At 40.5% G+C, this 15767-nt stretch overlaps 1 protein-coding gene across 2 annotated transcripts in view; it reads left to right on the forward strand.

Moving 5' to 3' along the window:
- The first annotated feature begins 842 nt into the window (after positions 1-842).
- Positions 843-15767, forward strand: part of ches1 (checkpoint suppressor 1) — a 79614-nt gene continuing 64689 nt past the window's right edge. Inside the window, exon 1 of one of the 2 annotated variants that reach the window (XM_041975908.1) lies at positions 843-1265. The gene's annotated coding sequence lies outside the window, so the exon portion shown is untranslated. Of the gene's footprint in view, positions 1266-10949; positions 11153-15767 lie in introns of those variants that run through there. The other variant, XM_041975909.1, reaches the window with a different exon arrangement.

Raw genomic sequence — 15767 nt, forward strand, 5'->3', positions numbered from 1 at the left:
TGACTCACACGACTGAAAGAAACGATGAGTGTCATATTTTTGGCATATGTGCTGTCTTTGCTTCACACTGCAGTGCAACCTGTTTTGTAAGTGTAAGTGGAGCACTGCAGACCCTGTTAGTTTATGTGTTTAAGATGATGAGCTAGGGTGAACGTTCAACCACAATAATAAGAAAACACTTGTTAAATACTACTTTATTTCAGCACAAATGAAAATATGATCAGCATAAATAATTTGTTCAAAGGACAGTCTCCTCAATCCTTTATGAACAGTACATTGACCTCTACACCTTTCCATGACTCCCAGTCTCTGCCTTTGATCAGCTGTTGCCATAGCGACAACTTGGATGCAGACTCCAAACAACTTAGTGCTGAAACAAATGCCCTCATTTTACCTTTAGATGACAACTGTGGTAAATTAACCAGTTATGTTTTTTTTAACAGCCAACCTCCTTTGTGTTATATATATGTTTTTCTTTTCTTTTAATTTTATAGCCCACATTGGCATGTTTATTCTTTATGTTTTCATGTATTTCCTTTTTTTTAGCATTTACTTTTTTCTTTAGGAAGTATCTTACATTAGACATATTTGAGTGTATTTCTTCTATTCTTTACTTAAATTAACAGTGTCAAATGTCAAAATTGCTTAAATACACATTTTAGTTCCAGACAAATTTAACGGGCAGAGAAGAGTGGGTCTTCTTGTCAAAACAATAGACGATCTTTGGCTGCACCTTCCGTACACAATAGCATTCTTTCAGTGAACTGGGCAGGTTTTAGGACCCAGGGCGGCCTCCGGGGGAAGTCCTCTGCCGCTGGCGGGGCAAGGCAGGCAGGCAAAGCACAGAAACACATCCACGCATATACACACGAACGTACGCACACTCACTGAGCTCTTCTCCAACAGAGGAGAGAGCGTGAGCGCCGAGAGGGGGATAAACAGAGAGAGAGGGAGACCATAGGAACGCAGCAGCAAGCGGCTCGTGTGTGTGTGTGTGTGTGCGCGCGCGTGTGTGTATAGGTACGCTCGCTCGGTGCTAGAGACGACTGGCGGGGCGGACATGGAGGGGCTCGGGAAAAACGCTCGGAAGTGACCAAGAACCGTGACGAAGAGAGGGACACAGAGAGAGAAAGAGACAAGAAGGACGGACTGGTAGAGAGCACGGAAAGAAGGACGGAAGTGAGGAGAGGAGGAGAGAGATAAGTCTGAGAGAGGAGAGGAAGAGTGTGAAGAAGGGGTTCATCTGGAACACTAAGGATCTTAAGGTGAGTTCATTGGGGTTTGGTGCTGTATGTAGGTCTACCAGAGGTGTGTGTGTGTATGTGTATGTGTGTGTGTGGCGTTGACATGTGCTGCATGGCTCTGCACTTAAAGGGAAATGTGTGTGTCAGTCTAAGTGTGTGTAGCCTTTAAATACAGTTTTCTGTATGTATGTGAATTATAAAGGTTGTTTTTTTTACCCAACAAACTAAAAAATTGGGGCAAAGTGTCTAAGTGAGCTGAAGTGACCACTGTAAACTGGAGTGAAGGGATCAAAAGGAGTGGCTACTTTTTAAGGGAACAGCCTGATCCCTTTCCAACATACACACACTTCTCCGGTATGCTACTTTCAGTTAAGGGGAGGGGAAACCAGAGTCCATTTTACCCCCCACCACCACCACCTTTCTTTCACCATGCATGTGTCTGTGTGTATTGGCATCTGAATGTGCATTCAAGAGTTTTTCATGTACCTGGTAACACTCATGCGCTCACACAGTCTTTGCAATAGAGGTAAGCTTGACAAGTAGTAGCAGCTTCAGTTATGTTTGTGATACTATGCAAGTGTGTGTGTGTGCCATATACGGCAAACAGGTTGAGGGGAGGCAGATCTGATCAGACGCACAGCAACAGAGGAGAGAGCAGCAGCACATTGGATTACACACAGACGAATACACATTCATGCACACATACGTACACACAGGCTCTGTGTCCAGAAGAACAGCTGTGAGAAATGTGTGTGTGCCTGATAGCCTTTCACTTAATGCACGCGTCTGCCTTTGCACGTGCAGGACTGTTTGCGTTTATATTATCTTTGGCTGCCATGTGAGCGTGTGCACATCCATCTGAGGCTGTGTAAATATGTATGTTTGGGGATCAAGCGTCTCCTCAGACAGACGGCGCGTGTCTACCTCTGTCCTCCCCTGGTCTGGAGATGAAGGAAGGTGGAGGAGGTTTGGTGGGGAGGTGATCAGATGACCAAGAGAAGAGGGAAATGAGGGGAAAAAATAGGCAGATGAATCCAGTAGCGAGAGATGAAACGGAGACAGACTGGAAGGAAAGGATGATGGTGATTTTAGGACATCAGGAGGAGGAGGAGGAAAGACAGAGAGAAGGAGACGGGCTCTCTCCAGGAGTGCTCAGAGTGCTGCTCATTCATAATTCACCTCTATGGCAAACGTTCATTCACATATTGACCCCCCATGGCTGCGCTCAATGGAGTTCTCGCCCCTCCACCTCTGCTTGTCTCTCAGCTGACACCCCTGTGGCGCGACGTCCAGTTAGCCCTCTTCTTCTTTTTTTGGAGACAGTTGACTCTCTCTACAAAAAAAAAAAAAAGTGTGTGTGTGTGTGTGTGTGGGGTGGGGGGGAGGGGGGTTGCTTGTTTTGTCCATTAAGGCACACCACTAGTTTCATCAACTTGAGGCCAGATTGAATTGTGTAGATTGAATATTGAATTCAGACTCCACCCCAGACACAGATAATTGGTATGGATGGATCAGTGGGTTGGTGCTCTGAGTACAACTGTTGGACTGATTCCCTGAACACAGCTAAAAACAGTCCATAATGGATCCATAATTCATGTGTGAATGAATAGAATAGTCTGTGTTTTGAATGTGAGCATCAGACAGTTTTCCCGGTTGCCAGCTCATGGTTTATTCAGCATAAATGCTCAAAAATGGCTGTTTTAATATTTCTGATTGCATTAGTGGTGCCTGGAGCTACGCAAGCAGCCCACTGCTGCGCTTTGGTCAGCTGTGGCTGCGAGCCATATGGTTGCTTGTGCAATGTCAGATGAAAGTATACGGCGGAGGCGGTGGTACATTTAGTTCTAAAAGGTAAACATTTCAGTAAACATCACTGCATCAGCAAAGCTATAAAAATATCCTGACCTCTTAGGTTTTATAGGTATGATGAAGGATATTTACCCAGTGAAAAGAGGATGCCTTGTGATGTGCTTTTCACCTGGGAAGTGGCATTTCCTCATATTCAGTTCAGTTTAGGTGAGAAGCAGGTGGGCAGGGTCTGTTCAGCTGGAGGCTTAGGTGGGGTAATGGTGGGTGGGTGTAGTTTTGTGAAACCTGCTGCTTGCTTGCAAATAGAAATACACCTGCAGACCTTCAAAAATATTAGATTTTTTTTTAAGTGAAGCAGATAATTCAACATTCAAGAAAAAAGATGGACAGACTTTTGGCCTTGAACAGTTAAATTCCTGTTCCTATGGTTACCTCTTTGGCATGAAGGACTGCTTCCAAAACTCCTGAAAGTCTGTTTTTGGGTTGTATGTGAAAACTGGGTCAGAGGGGGTTTTGGCATGTCAACATGGAAAGGTTTTCAGTGCTGTAGCACAATATGTTAAAATCAGTTTTAGTGTCTTTTGAAGCTGTAGTGAAGTGAAAACATCCAAAGTAAAGGCTCATTTATGCTCCCTTTATGTACGTATATGGGTATGTCAAACGTCTTGTGTCACTGCCCTCCTATGTACCCTTTATGTAGACATGGTTGTTGGGCAGTATGTCCACTAGGGGCCAGTACAGAGTTTTGACGTCAGTGTAAGACAATAACAAACGTAACTTGGAGTTGCAATAACACAGTAGATTGCTGTTGGTCTGAGTGACCATTAAATATATCATATATCTTCTTTGTTTCTTTTGCTGGTTGCACTTGAGCTATGCAGCTCAATACTGCCCCCCCTTGGCTTCTGGTGGTAATACTTTTTGCTATATCTGGGTACGCATCCACAAGCTTTCTAAATATGGACCAAACTACGAATGTAAATGACACAGAAGGACAGAAGACTCTGTCCATATGTGTATTTTTTAGCGTAGCGCAGAAATGAGGCATGAGACGAAGGCTCTTCTGTCCAAGAATTTGTTTAATTCCCATTGGATAAAAGTGTTCTAAATATAGTTATGCTAATGAAACTCTAGCTGTGCTTGTTACAATATCCAGGAAAATATTGGCCTAATATGCCATTAAGAGTTGTTGCTGCCTTATCAGAAAGTTGGCAGTTCAGTCCATCTTCAACCATTGTAGGGGCTTTCTCTACTAAACTGGTTCCAGTGCTGGTTCAGAGCCAGGGCAACTTGGTACCAGTTCTGTCTGTTTTGACTGTCATAGGTCTGGGTCCATCACAGAAAAACTGGTGTCACACAGGAACAGACTAAAGCATGAGCTTAGTGTTTGGCTCATTTTCCTCTAGTTTGATGTTTTATATCATCAGTTGGGTCCGTGAACGCTGCCCAGTGCTGCATTCACAAACTTTTAAGTAGTGTTAACAGAAATGTAAAATAATGTCGACAGGTGTTTTGTAGGCATTTATAGATCTGAAACAGCATGTAAAATCGCTGTTTGTGTCACAGTTTTTATTAATTTCTACTAGATATCCTTTGGAAACATCAGTTACTGTGGTCTGAAACTGTTTTATAACTAGTCTGGTGATAATAAAATGTTAGTTTGTTTGGAGAATGAATCCAAAACTGTCATCTGTTGTTATTTCTGTATGATGTGCTGTTTCCCTGCACTGTGGCACCAAGAAAAACACACTACACTGGAGGGAAGGTCAAACGTGTTGGAAGAGATTTTAAAGTGATGTAGTGACATGGCTCTGTGTTGGGTCCCTGGCTGTGACAAACCAAGTCGGTCCTTAGCCAGAACTATCTTAGAACTGGCTCCAGCACCAGCCCTGAACCAGCACTGGAACCATTGGGTCAAAAAGATGTATTAGTGTCCTTTCCCAAGTTTGTTAGTTTGAGATATATAGTGTGAAATATATATGAAATAAAAAAGATATATTTTTTAATGGGAACTTGACATTAAAACATTGAAAACCATTATAACTCAACACACAGTTTGCTGGATTAAATTAATATATCTTCATTGGTCTGTTGTGATACAGGGAAGAAATGCATTGTTTGTACGCAGTGCCAGGCCAGTTTATGGCAAACAAATAAACTGCATCAGATCAATCCATAAATCAGTATTTCCGGCAGACTGCATCTATAATGGTGCAGGGAGAAGGGGACATGGAAGAAACGGAGCTAGTCTTATTTAGAGGGAAATTAGTTCGAAGAAAAAACTATGTATAGTAAATCAGGCTAATGTAGAACTAATGTAGTTATGTACTCGTAATGCTGTTTATTCTCAATCATGGTATTTATCTGCCAGGATAACCTGAAAATGGAGAGAAAATGAAAATGTTAACTGAGTAAATAAAAAATTGAATAAGCAGGATTATGTGGCAGCCATGGTGGGAGACATGTAGAAATTGGTTCATCACTGTGTATTACTATGGTAATTATGGAGCTTGTTGACCGGTTTCCTGTCCTGTACATCCCCAACCATTCGAGGCAGATAGAAGTTCTCCTTCCTGTATAAAGGTTTTTTTTCTCTCTACTGTCACTCAGTGCTTGCTAACAGAGAGGCTGAAATGAATTCATTCAGTTCAGTCCAATAAGTTTCTTCGCTACTAGGCAACTTTTTTTAAATGAATTGACTTATATGAACACAGCCATTATGAACTGGATTAGAATTGGATTCTACTATAAAGTGTCTTGAGGTGACTTTGTCTTGAATCAGGTCATTGCCAAATTAAATTGATGTTTATCTAAATGCCTGTTTAACTGTTTACTGAGAAACTAACTATCAACTAATGTGGTGATGTAAATAGTGTGTATCAGCACTATCAGCATAGTAGTTATGAAGCAATATGCAGATGTATTCATGTTTCAGTGAGCCATTTGCTTTACGGTACGAAAGCTTGTGAAGATAATTGCCTCAAATGTTTATGCCTTGATGGAAATCATAATAGTGTTAAAGTTTTAAGATTTAAAGTTTCCATGTAAAATGTATGTCTGTATGTGGTTGGCAAGTAAGCTGTTATCTGATGGTGATCAGTTCTGGTTTGTCCAGAGAACAAAAGTCTTTCATTTACGTGTCAACCGCTAGTTGACACGTTTATGCATCTTTGCATAAATACTCTACCAGAAACAGGTTTTGCTTTAACAGACCAAATACATTTAAAGATGCAGCAGCCCAAACATGACACGGAGGTCCGCCATTGTTGCTGTTGTGCTTTCCGCGAGTTTAGCAGGGTCTGACTGTACAAGTGCATTTTGACGAAAGAAAGATGTAATTGTCACCAAAGGTTTCCAGTTCCAGTTTACACTGACAGGACTCACTTTGCGTTGCGAGAAAATTTCACTCTGGAAGTCGTTGCCAAATCTTTGCAGTTTTATCCTCCCAAAACTAATGTAGCATGTGAATAAGAGACCAGACTGCAACAAAACTTTTGCCTTTTACTGTCTCAGCTTTGTGGTGTAAACGGGGCCATAGATGCAAACCATGTCACCATTCTCTGGCTGACTTACTGTATTGCTTTTAAGCCCAGCAAGGGACTTTTGACCGTTTAAACCCTGACAGCAAAGCAGTAGATAATTCTGTCATTTGATTCTCATTAATTTTTCAGAAATGGGATTCGTTTGTTAATGACTGAGTCTGTAATTTGTGACATTTTGTGGTAGGTGAACTTTGCCTGTTATGGCACTGATTCGTGAGTTAAAACGACCACTAAACAAAAAGCAGGATTTTTAAATTGCAGTGGAAACACAGCTGGCTTAAATAGCCTAGTTTAGAAGAATAATGCTCCTCTGTATCCCCCAGGTTATAATTGTCTTCAATAGGCCCCCTGTTGATTTGAAAGCCATTGTCCACAATGCTGGCCACCTCTGCTTAATTAGCCTCCTCTACCTACTCGTGCTGAGATATTGCTGGTTGCGTCTTTACATGGTGCACACAAAACGCTCATGCAAAGAGAGACGTCACTGAGTGTAAAAATAGAGCTTATAAATTGGTAGGGAAAAAGTGTTTTATTTTTACAAGGGCTGATGTCATGTTTGGTTTAAATCCATTTCTGACTAACTGGAGGGCAGCTGTGGTGAGTATCAGCCGGCCCAGCTTTGGCTTTCTTATCTGGTGGGGTTTTTGGTGCTCTTAGAGACTTTATAGAGTTGCATTTTGTGGTGTGTGTGTGTGCATATCTTTTGACTTGTGTGTTTTCAGCAGTGGAGGCATGCACACAGTGACGCTGCTCTGGTTGCCAAGCAACACAGGAACGTGGGTGGAAGGATTTCCTGTCCTTAGGAAGCTTTGTTTATTAGTTGGGGGGTGGGAGGGTGAGTGCGCATGAATATACGTGCGTTTTTGTGTGTAGATTTTAGCAGTACGCTTGAGTGCTTGTGTGTTTTTAATGCACTCGTGGCCTCAAGTAAAAGTGCTACAAAAAGACTCATCTAAGACACACACACACAAAGTGTACGCACTTTACGTGCACAAAAAGGCAAAAAAGAAAAACCAGTTTTGAGTGTGTTAAGTTGGATTTGTGTTGCATAACTCCTCCAGCCGGGTCTGTTCGCACTGCTCTGTCTCTTTTTCTTTAACCCAAACACTCTCAACATGTCACAGCTTCCACGCTCACACCAAGCCGCCTCCCCTTAATGATGTCATCAGCACACCACTTTCACATCTTTTCTCACACATGAGATTGCAATTATGTGTTCTTGTCCTTCATGCAATCACAAAAAGAAAAACACACACACACACACAACGTGTCTGTCCTGCAGGCGTTGGACCCTGCGATTGCGTAATTGACATTGAGTGAATGTGATGACGTCAGCTTGGCTCTTGCTGACTCTCCTGTCTTTCTGGCTAGCTACAGTGATGTCATAAGTGGAAAGAGCCATACACAGTGTCTGTGCTGGCATGCAAACTCATGTGTAGAGACAAAAATGACCTCAGCAACAACTAATGTTTGAAATGACTTTAGCCATCCCTCTAGTTTACCCTCTTCTTTTGCTTTAAAGTAAAACTACTTCACAGCTAATAAAGACTTTGTTATGTAATAGGAAAAGAAAGCACATCCTCTTTAAATTATTAATATTTTTCATATCAAGAGATACTAATAGTTATAATTTGGTCTTTTTCCTTATATTCAGTTAAAACATCAGGTGAACAACACAAGATTGTGCTGTCATTATTTATTAAAGAAAACTAAACCAGGCTGCAAATGCTAAAGCTGAAATTAAAACACAGTTTACTGGTTATTATCAGTGTGAGATCAGTATGGCAGACAGGAAAGACATCATCAGTGAGGGTGTATTCACACCTGTTTAGTCTTGTAGACTCAGTTCAGGGGGTTGCAACATTCAGACGGTCTGAGTTTGCTTTTACTCTGCACTCAGTTAAACAAACCAAACCTTTTGAATAAAGTGTTCTCCCCCTTATCAGAGGCAGTGCTGCAACAAGGGAGGCTAGATAAAATAACCAACAAGAAAACTATTTTCTGTTTAGTCAGTGCAGGACAACTTCTGCTTCTGCCACAGAAGTTGTAGCCTGATTCCTGCAATTGGTTCACTTGAAGTAAATTGAGACCTACAATTTTAGGTGGACCAGAGTTCCCTTCTGTGCTGCATATTAGAGTTCAGTTCTGCATTCACTCATTCTGAGCAAACAACTAGGGTTCAATTAAAAAGGTGTGAATATACCCGAGAACAAGAGTCACTTCCCATTTATTTCTAAACGAATATATGGGCGTTTACAAACAGTTTGGAGTCTGTCACTGTACACTGAGAAACATTCTTTACAACTGAAAACATTGCAGTACACAGAAATATTAATATTATTATTATTAAGTTACATTTCAGACTCTACAGGCCTCAAATGACATGTTTATTGTTAAGGCCCTTGACAGTACAGAACAAGTATGATCTGTTTAACAAGTTTACTAGAACAAAAGCCTCTTCTTTAAAATTAACATGGCAGAACAACTGCAAAGTTGCATCTGAGCAAACCACAAGACCTCTGAAAATGTCCTTTAGACAGACAAAGATATCAGACCAAAAACAGCATATCCGTACGAACACTTCATATCATCTGTAAAGCATGGTGGTGGAGGGATAATCATGTGGGCTTGAGTTGCAGAACATTGAGTGTTTTCGAATCAGATGTAAGGTTATTTGTCTGACGACTAAAGCTCGGCTAAAACTAGGTCATGCAGCAGGATCCTGATCCCAAGCACAGTAGAAAAAATACAACAAAATGACAGAAAAAAAATAATCAGGGTTTGAAATGACCCATTTAAAGTCCAGTGAAACTGAACGAACTGCAGCAGTGGGGCATTAAGAGAGCTGTGCATAAATGCATGCTGCAAACCTCAATGAACTAAAGCCAGGTTATAAAGAAGAGAGAGCCAAAATTCCTCCACAGTGACGTGCGAAACTAATAACAGACAGAAAGCAGTTACTCAGTTTTTTGTGCATTTCAGATGCTTTCTGATTTGGTTTTTGTTTATTAAATAATTAGACAGTTATGTAATGTGTTCTTGCTCATCTGAGGTTGTATTTCAATCATTTTAAGAACCAAAAGGGACTAGATGATTCTTTTTTTTTGTTTTTTTTTTTTTACTATGATCTGATATGAAAAAAAAGAGAAAACAAGCTATACTTTCTGTTTCATGATTTTATGTTAATAGAAACACAAGTCAAAAATTATGCTTTTGCAGCACAAACACAAACTGTTGTAGTTCATTACAGTGTCTTGAAAGAGAATTCTGCTTGAGATAGATGTGCCCGTGTCTCACAATGAGTAACTCCATCGCCTCGTTGACCTCCCTCTGCAACCATCTGACCTTTGTTGATTCTCATCCTGAAACTCGCCAACAATCACAGGCAGAAAATGAAAGGAGAAAGAGACGACGCTTGGTCGTCTCCACAGCTACTGTACATGCCAGTTCTTATTTTAGCAGAGGAATAACATCGTCATGGAGAAATAGGAGTCATTTAAGTGGTCAGCGTTCCACAGAAATATGTTGTTAGCTCGCTGTTTGAGCCACAGGGTTTTAAGCACAGAGGAAGACTTCTCTATTTGTGTTTAGGGCTGAATAAGCTGCCTGTTGTGTTGTGGTTGAAGCTCTGAACATCTGCCATCTAACGCTGGATGGGAGGACGGGGAGCTTTTAACAGACCTGAACACACAAACACATTTTGTGTTTCTGTTGTCCTTTCCCACTTTTTCTCTCTCTCTCTAACCTCAAACCTCAAACCATGGGGAAATCACACCACACGGTGACTTAAGAGTTTATAAACTAAGGGAGCACACACACAAGCTATTCAAACAACACACATGCACACATGCAAACACAAAATATGCAGATTTTCCCTAATAAACTGATTAGCATTAGCTTGGCCCCTTCTAAAACCAAACCACAAACAGAGCGCTGCACATTTCTCTAACTATACAGCAGCTTAACACTAAACATGGCTGCTTGATACCACTGTACAAATACTGCTTTCACAAAAACCCACACTCAAAAACACAAACATAAAACCTGCGCATGCACTCTGTAGGCCATAAAAAGCTCAGAGTGCAGCTCAAATGAAGTTCACTTCAGCAAGTAACAGTTTGACAGAAGACGACTGTAGTGCAATAATTATATACATATGCACACACACAAATATCACCCTCACCCCCAACCCACCCCAAAGGAGTCTTAGGGCCTTAGTCAGCATCTGTGTGTCCATGCGTGGGCCTGTTCCCTGGCAGTGTGAGGGGAAAAAATACCTTCCCATATGATGTAAACACCAAAGTCCCTGTTTGCGTGAGTGAGTGTGTGCATGCTCATAAAGCCAATGTGTGTGTGTGTGTCTGACATTCTCTGAGATAGGATTCGCTCTCTGTGACAGTTTTCCAAATTATTCCACAACACCGTGCAGTTTCTTTTTAAAGATGAGTTCCTCTGCCATCTCTTCTTTGTTCCGCTGCACACGGCGGAAAACTGGCGGCTGAGACATCGTAGTGAAACCGGCTGACATGTGACATCGTTCACTAAAGGAGGGAAGAGGTAAAAACAAAGGCCACTACTTTTAACTCCACTTGTGTTTGTTTAAAGTAACGGAAAACAAGTCTAACTCATTTATTTGCTGTTTTATTGTAATTATATTTAGACTGGAATGAAAGCTATATTTATGCCGTATTAGGTTGTACATGATTATCCACATCATTAAACTACAGATACTGCAGTGTTAGAAAACATTTAGGGGAATAACAATACATCGACCTACAGTGATATATTATTAATCAACTAGCCAATAACATCAATGCAAATTAAAAATTTTAATACAGTATGTTTGAGATATAGTTATATATGTTTGATAAAGATCTGGGGAGAATAAGTATGTAAAATAATGTAAACTTTTCAAGATACACATTACATTTACAACTAAAATCAGGAGCGAAATGACAACAAAGAACTGACAGAAATGCAGTTAATAGGAGTTAATTATGGATTGTTGTTTGAAGTGGCCTCACAAGCCCTTTATGAGCTTGGTGCAAGGTATTGGTGGAACCCAATGGTGGACCGTTGCAGAGACTCCTCAAAATTCCGTTTTGCTTTTGTATTGACAATAAAGATCTTGAAATTGAAATCTTGAAAGACTGATGCAGAATTAGCCTTCCTGAGAGGTACCTCAGTTGTTATTAGTGTCACTATAAGAGAGTAGGTGTTGCAACAAACATCAAATTATTTTTCTCTTGAATTATTATAATAATATATCATGTTAAAACGTGTGATTTACACCCTTAGCAGTTACATACAGGGATGCTAATGGTATTAAAGCCAAGCTTTGTGAGGAAATCCATGTTTTTTTTTTATCAGTACATGAGTCAAACAGAGCAAACACACTGCAAACTTATATTCTCCTGCTGGTTTCGTCCTGTGCAGACGTACACTGGTATGAGCGAGATATTCAGTCCAGAGGTGGCAGCCATGTATTTGTGTTTTTGTTAATCCCAGCTGTTAAAGTATCAGCTGCATAATGAAGCTGGTATTCACTAGTGACTCGGAGCTTGTCAGTATCTCCTGACCATACTTCAGAAACATCGGTCTTCTTGAACATTCATGATGTGCTGCTGATTCTGATGGTGTGTGTTGCTAGATTTTGGTGATGCTGCATTTCAGTTTCACTCTTTAAAACTTTAACCCAGTGTTTCCTGTTGTCGTTGTTCTAGAGTAGAGTAGAAAACCAAAGTTTTGTAAATTCAGGCATCCAATGATGACGTAACAGCAAGCTAGCTAGTTGCTAGTCTGGGGCTTGTTTATAGTTTTGCATTGTTAGCGGTGGCGCTGCTTTTGCTCACCTTATTGTCTCAGACCTACATGGGTTTGTGATTTTACACCTGCCATAAAAGTCTTAAGTCATTTACCACCAAAATTCAGCAAAGCACCTGTTTTCAGCAACTACTGTCTCACACACACATAACTTGTTTCTGTGCAGATCTGAATTTGCTTTACTCTGACTTTAATGAAACTGCTTGCTCTGCATGAGCTTGCCATGCTTGTTTGCTGCCACACTGGAGAATTGTTCATTTCTCTGTTCATTTTTGACACTAATTTAATTTGAGCAAATTGCTTGAATTTACCTTTCCGGTTAACTCAGTGGGTTTATCTTTCTATCTTAAAACAGTGCATAATTCAGGTTATGTCCGGTCCTCTTATGCTTCGAAACATCACTGTGCTCAAAGTGAAAGATGTAGAGACGACTGGAGCCTTGTTCTGGGATGGGCTGAGCTACCTGCAGTCCTGATGAAACACAATTTTTAAAGTTCTAGTCCCTCTATATGCAATGAAATCTTGCATTTGTTAATTTACTTGAACCTGCATTTAACAGACATTTAGTTAAATTTAGTGATAACACAATATTGTGTTATCACTAAATTTAAGGAGTTTGGGCAAAAAAATGGAAAACTGTTGGATGTGCATGAGCTTCTAGTCCTCAGGCAGCACTGCACAAGAAACCATCATGCCACCGTGATCAGTATAGCCACAGGGGCTTGGGATTACCTTGAAAAACTATTTTCATCACAGTTCACCACTGCATCCAGAAATGTAACCTGAACTGTATTGTGCAAGCCGTGTGCATAAACACAGCCAAGTTCTCTGAACATTCGCACATCTCAGATGGACAAAAAGACAATGGAACCTTGTTCCGTAGTCAGTTTAGTCCATATTTCTGCTGAATTTTGGGAAAACATTGAGTTCATTGTTAAAAATATGAGAAAAACCTTCCATATTGTTGTCAGGAGAAGCCTCTGTGATGGTTTGGGGAAACATCAGTGTCCACGACATGGGTGATACACATGTGTGCTACAGTACCGTTGATGCAGTGGCAGATATCAGAATTTTGAAGTGAAATTTGCTCCCATTTAGATGATGACTTTTCAAGAGAGGCAAGTCATTTTAGCAGGTCATTGCCAGGGCTCATTCTGCTCAGCTTCCAACAAGCCATGAATTGTATTCAGGTTTGGACCTGCCTACAATTCTTATCGATCTCGATGAGATGAGATGAGAAGGCATGTTGCAGTCAAAGGATTCAAATTTATACAGCACATTTCAAACATCAGGTAAGCAGTTGAGCTGTATGTAATGAAATGAAAAATTTAAAGGAATTGATGCATTTATTTTATTTTAAACATAATATTTGCATATTTAAGAAAATATTGGGAAAACTAAAACTCCCTACTTTAAGTCAAATCTTGGGGAAAAAAAAAGTTTTAAATTAAATTTGGATTTGGAGCAAACTTCAGGTTTTCTGGTTGTTTGTTTTCAGATATTTGAAGCATAAAAACCAAATGTGGATTCACTTTGTGCAGTTTTAACTCTCAGGAAGGAAAGCAAACATGACCCAGATGCTTTTAGAAGTCTCATAAGGCATCAGCTAATCAGACAACCACAGATTCTTTAGCAGCTCAGTGGATACAAATTTCTCTGAAAACCTCCAACAATTAGTATCTTTGTTTGCCAAATAATAAAAATTTTTTAATTTAACCCCTTTCAGAAAATGCTAAAAATGAAACCCAAAGGGAATGAAGAATGCTTTGAATAGTTGATATGCATATTCTTGGTATCTAAGGACATCTAGGACCGCAGAGACAATATCCCCTGTGTCAGAAATGTTGTGTCTGTTATCATGCATGATTAAATTGCAATTAAACAGTTCATTTTTCCCCTATATGATGGATAGCTCCATGCTAACAATGGTTCTTTGCACACAGGTGCCATTGATCACTTTCAGCAACATCATTTCTAATCATTATTGTTTGCACAAAAATAGAATTTCAGTCTTGTTTTGTGAACATTTGGGTTAATTTTTTGACCAGCAGTTTTAAATAAATACCATTGCCCTGTTTTATTTTTTTTACATAATATGTGATTGTATCAGCCATTTCTAGCCATAAGGGCCGGTTGGGATTAAAGGGTTAATGGAAAGCTGTTGTGATGCAATGTAAACATGTCTCTATAACTTTATGCAGTGGACACAGTTAAAACCACGTCTTTGGATTTGTGTTTAAATCACATATTAGAAACGTTTCTAACTTTTCTAAAAGTGGTGTTTTTTTTTACCAGCATCACCGTAACGTGGGATTCAACTTCAATTCGATGGGTTTTAACGTGTTTCTACTTCTTTTTTACTTCTTTTAACTACTTTAAACACTGCATACTTACTCAGTGGTGTCTGAAAACATGAAAGCATGTGTGTTGCTGTTTGTTTTAGTTTTCAAGACTTTTTTCTGCTGTTTTATGAGGCTACAGGGCATTTAACACATTTCTGCTTCAACACTGCAAGCCATGTGCAAAACAATTGTCATCTTTCAACATATTCATTATGACTACATTTAGATGTGGTCAGGGCCACGCAGGAGCTCACAGTGGAAATTATAAGTGCTGTGTGTTTGTTGCTAGGCAACTTTGTCTGAATACCCCTGTGACCTTCCGACCCTGCCAAGTCTGGTGTTACCGTCCTCGTCTCACGCCCGCATATGTGTGTATGTGAGTGTGTGTTATCTGAGCTGATGGTACGACTGCTGCATAGCAACTGAGAACAGCTGTGATTTCAGCTCTGGATGAGCGTGTGTGCAGACTTATCTGTGTGTGTTTTATAGCGAGAAGCCGGCGTCACTGTTCATCCATGTACAAACCCAAAACAGCATAATATGGCACGCTGACACCTCCATAGCGTGATAACGGCATCGAGTCAAAACGTCCAAAACTCTCCCCAACACATGACACATCCGCTCAACCCTGTTGTCAAATCGCAGCTGAAAATAGAGCTGAGGAGGGAACGATGGAGCAGTCATTTCCCTGAAGATCCATTCATGTAAAATACTGTTATTCAAACCTCACTCCCCTTTGTTCAATAGTCTTATTCATCTCTCTTTTGACTTCACAAACCAAACAGACCCCGTCTTCTGCTTCTGTGTGTGTGTGTGTGTTTGTGCAAACCTGTGCATGTGTGCTATTCTCCGTAAGAGGAATGCCCTTGGCCTGTTCGACCTGCATGCTCCCACTGAGCCCTCAGTCAAACACCCAGGGCGGGATCTGCTGCCATGCACGAACCAATCAGGAGCTCCAGTAGTTAATGACATCATTTAGCGGAGGATCTTTAGGACTGGCCCCTTGA

This window comes from Melanotaenia boesemani, chromosome 22 (genome assembly GCF_017639745.1).
Source record: "Melanotaenia boesemani isolate fMelBoe1 chromosome 22, fMelBoe1.pri, whole genome shotgun sequence".
In the NCBI taxonomy this organism is placed as follows: Eukaryota; Metazoa; Chordata; class Actinopteri; order Atheriniformes; family Melanotaeniidae; genus Melanotaenia; species Melanotaenia boesemani.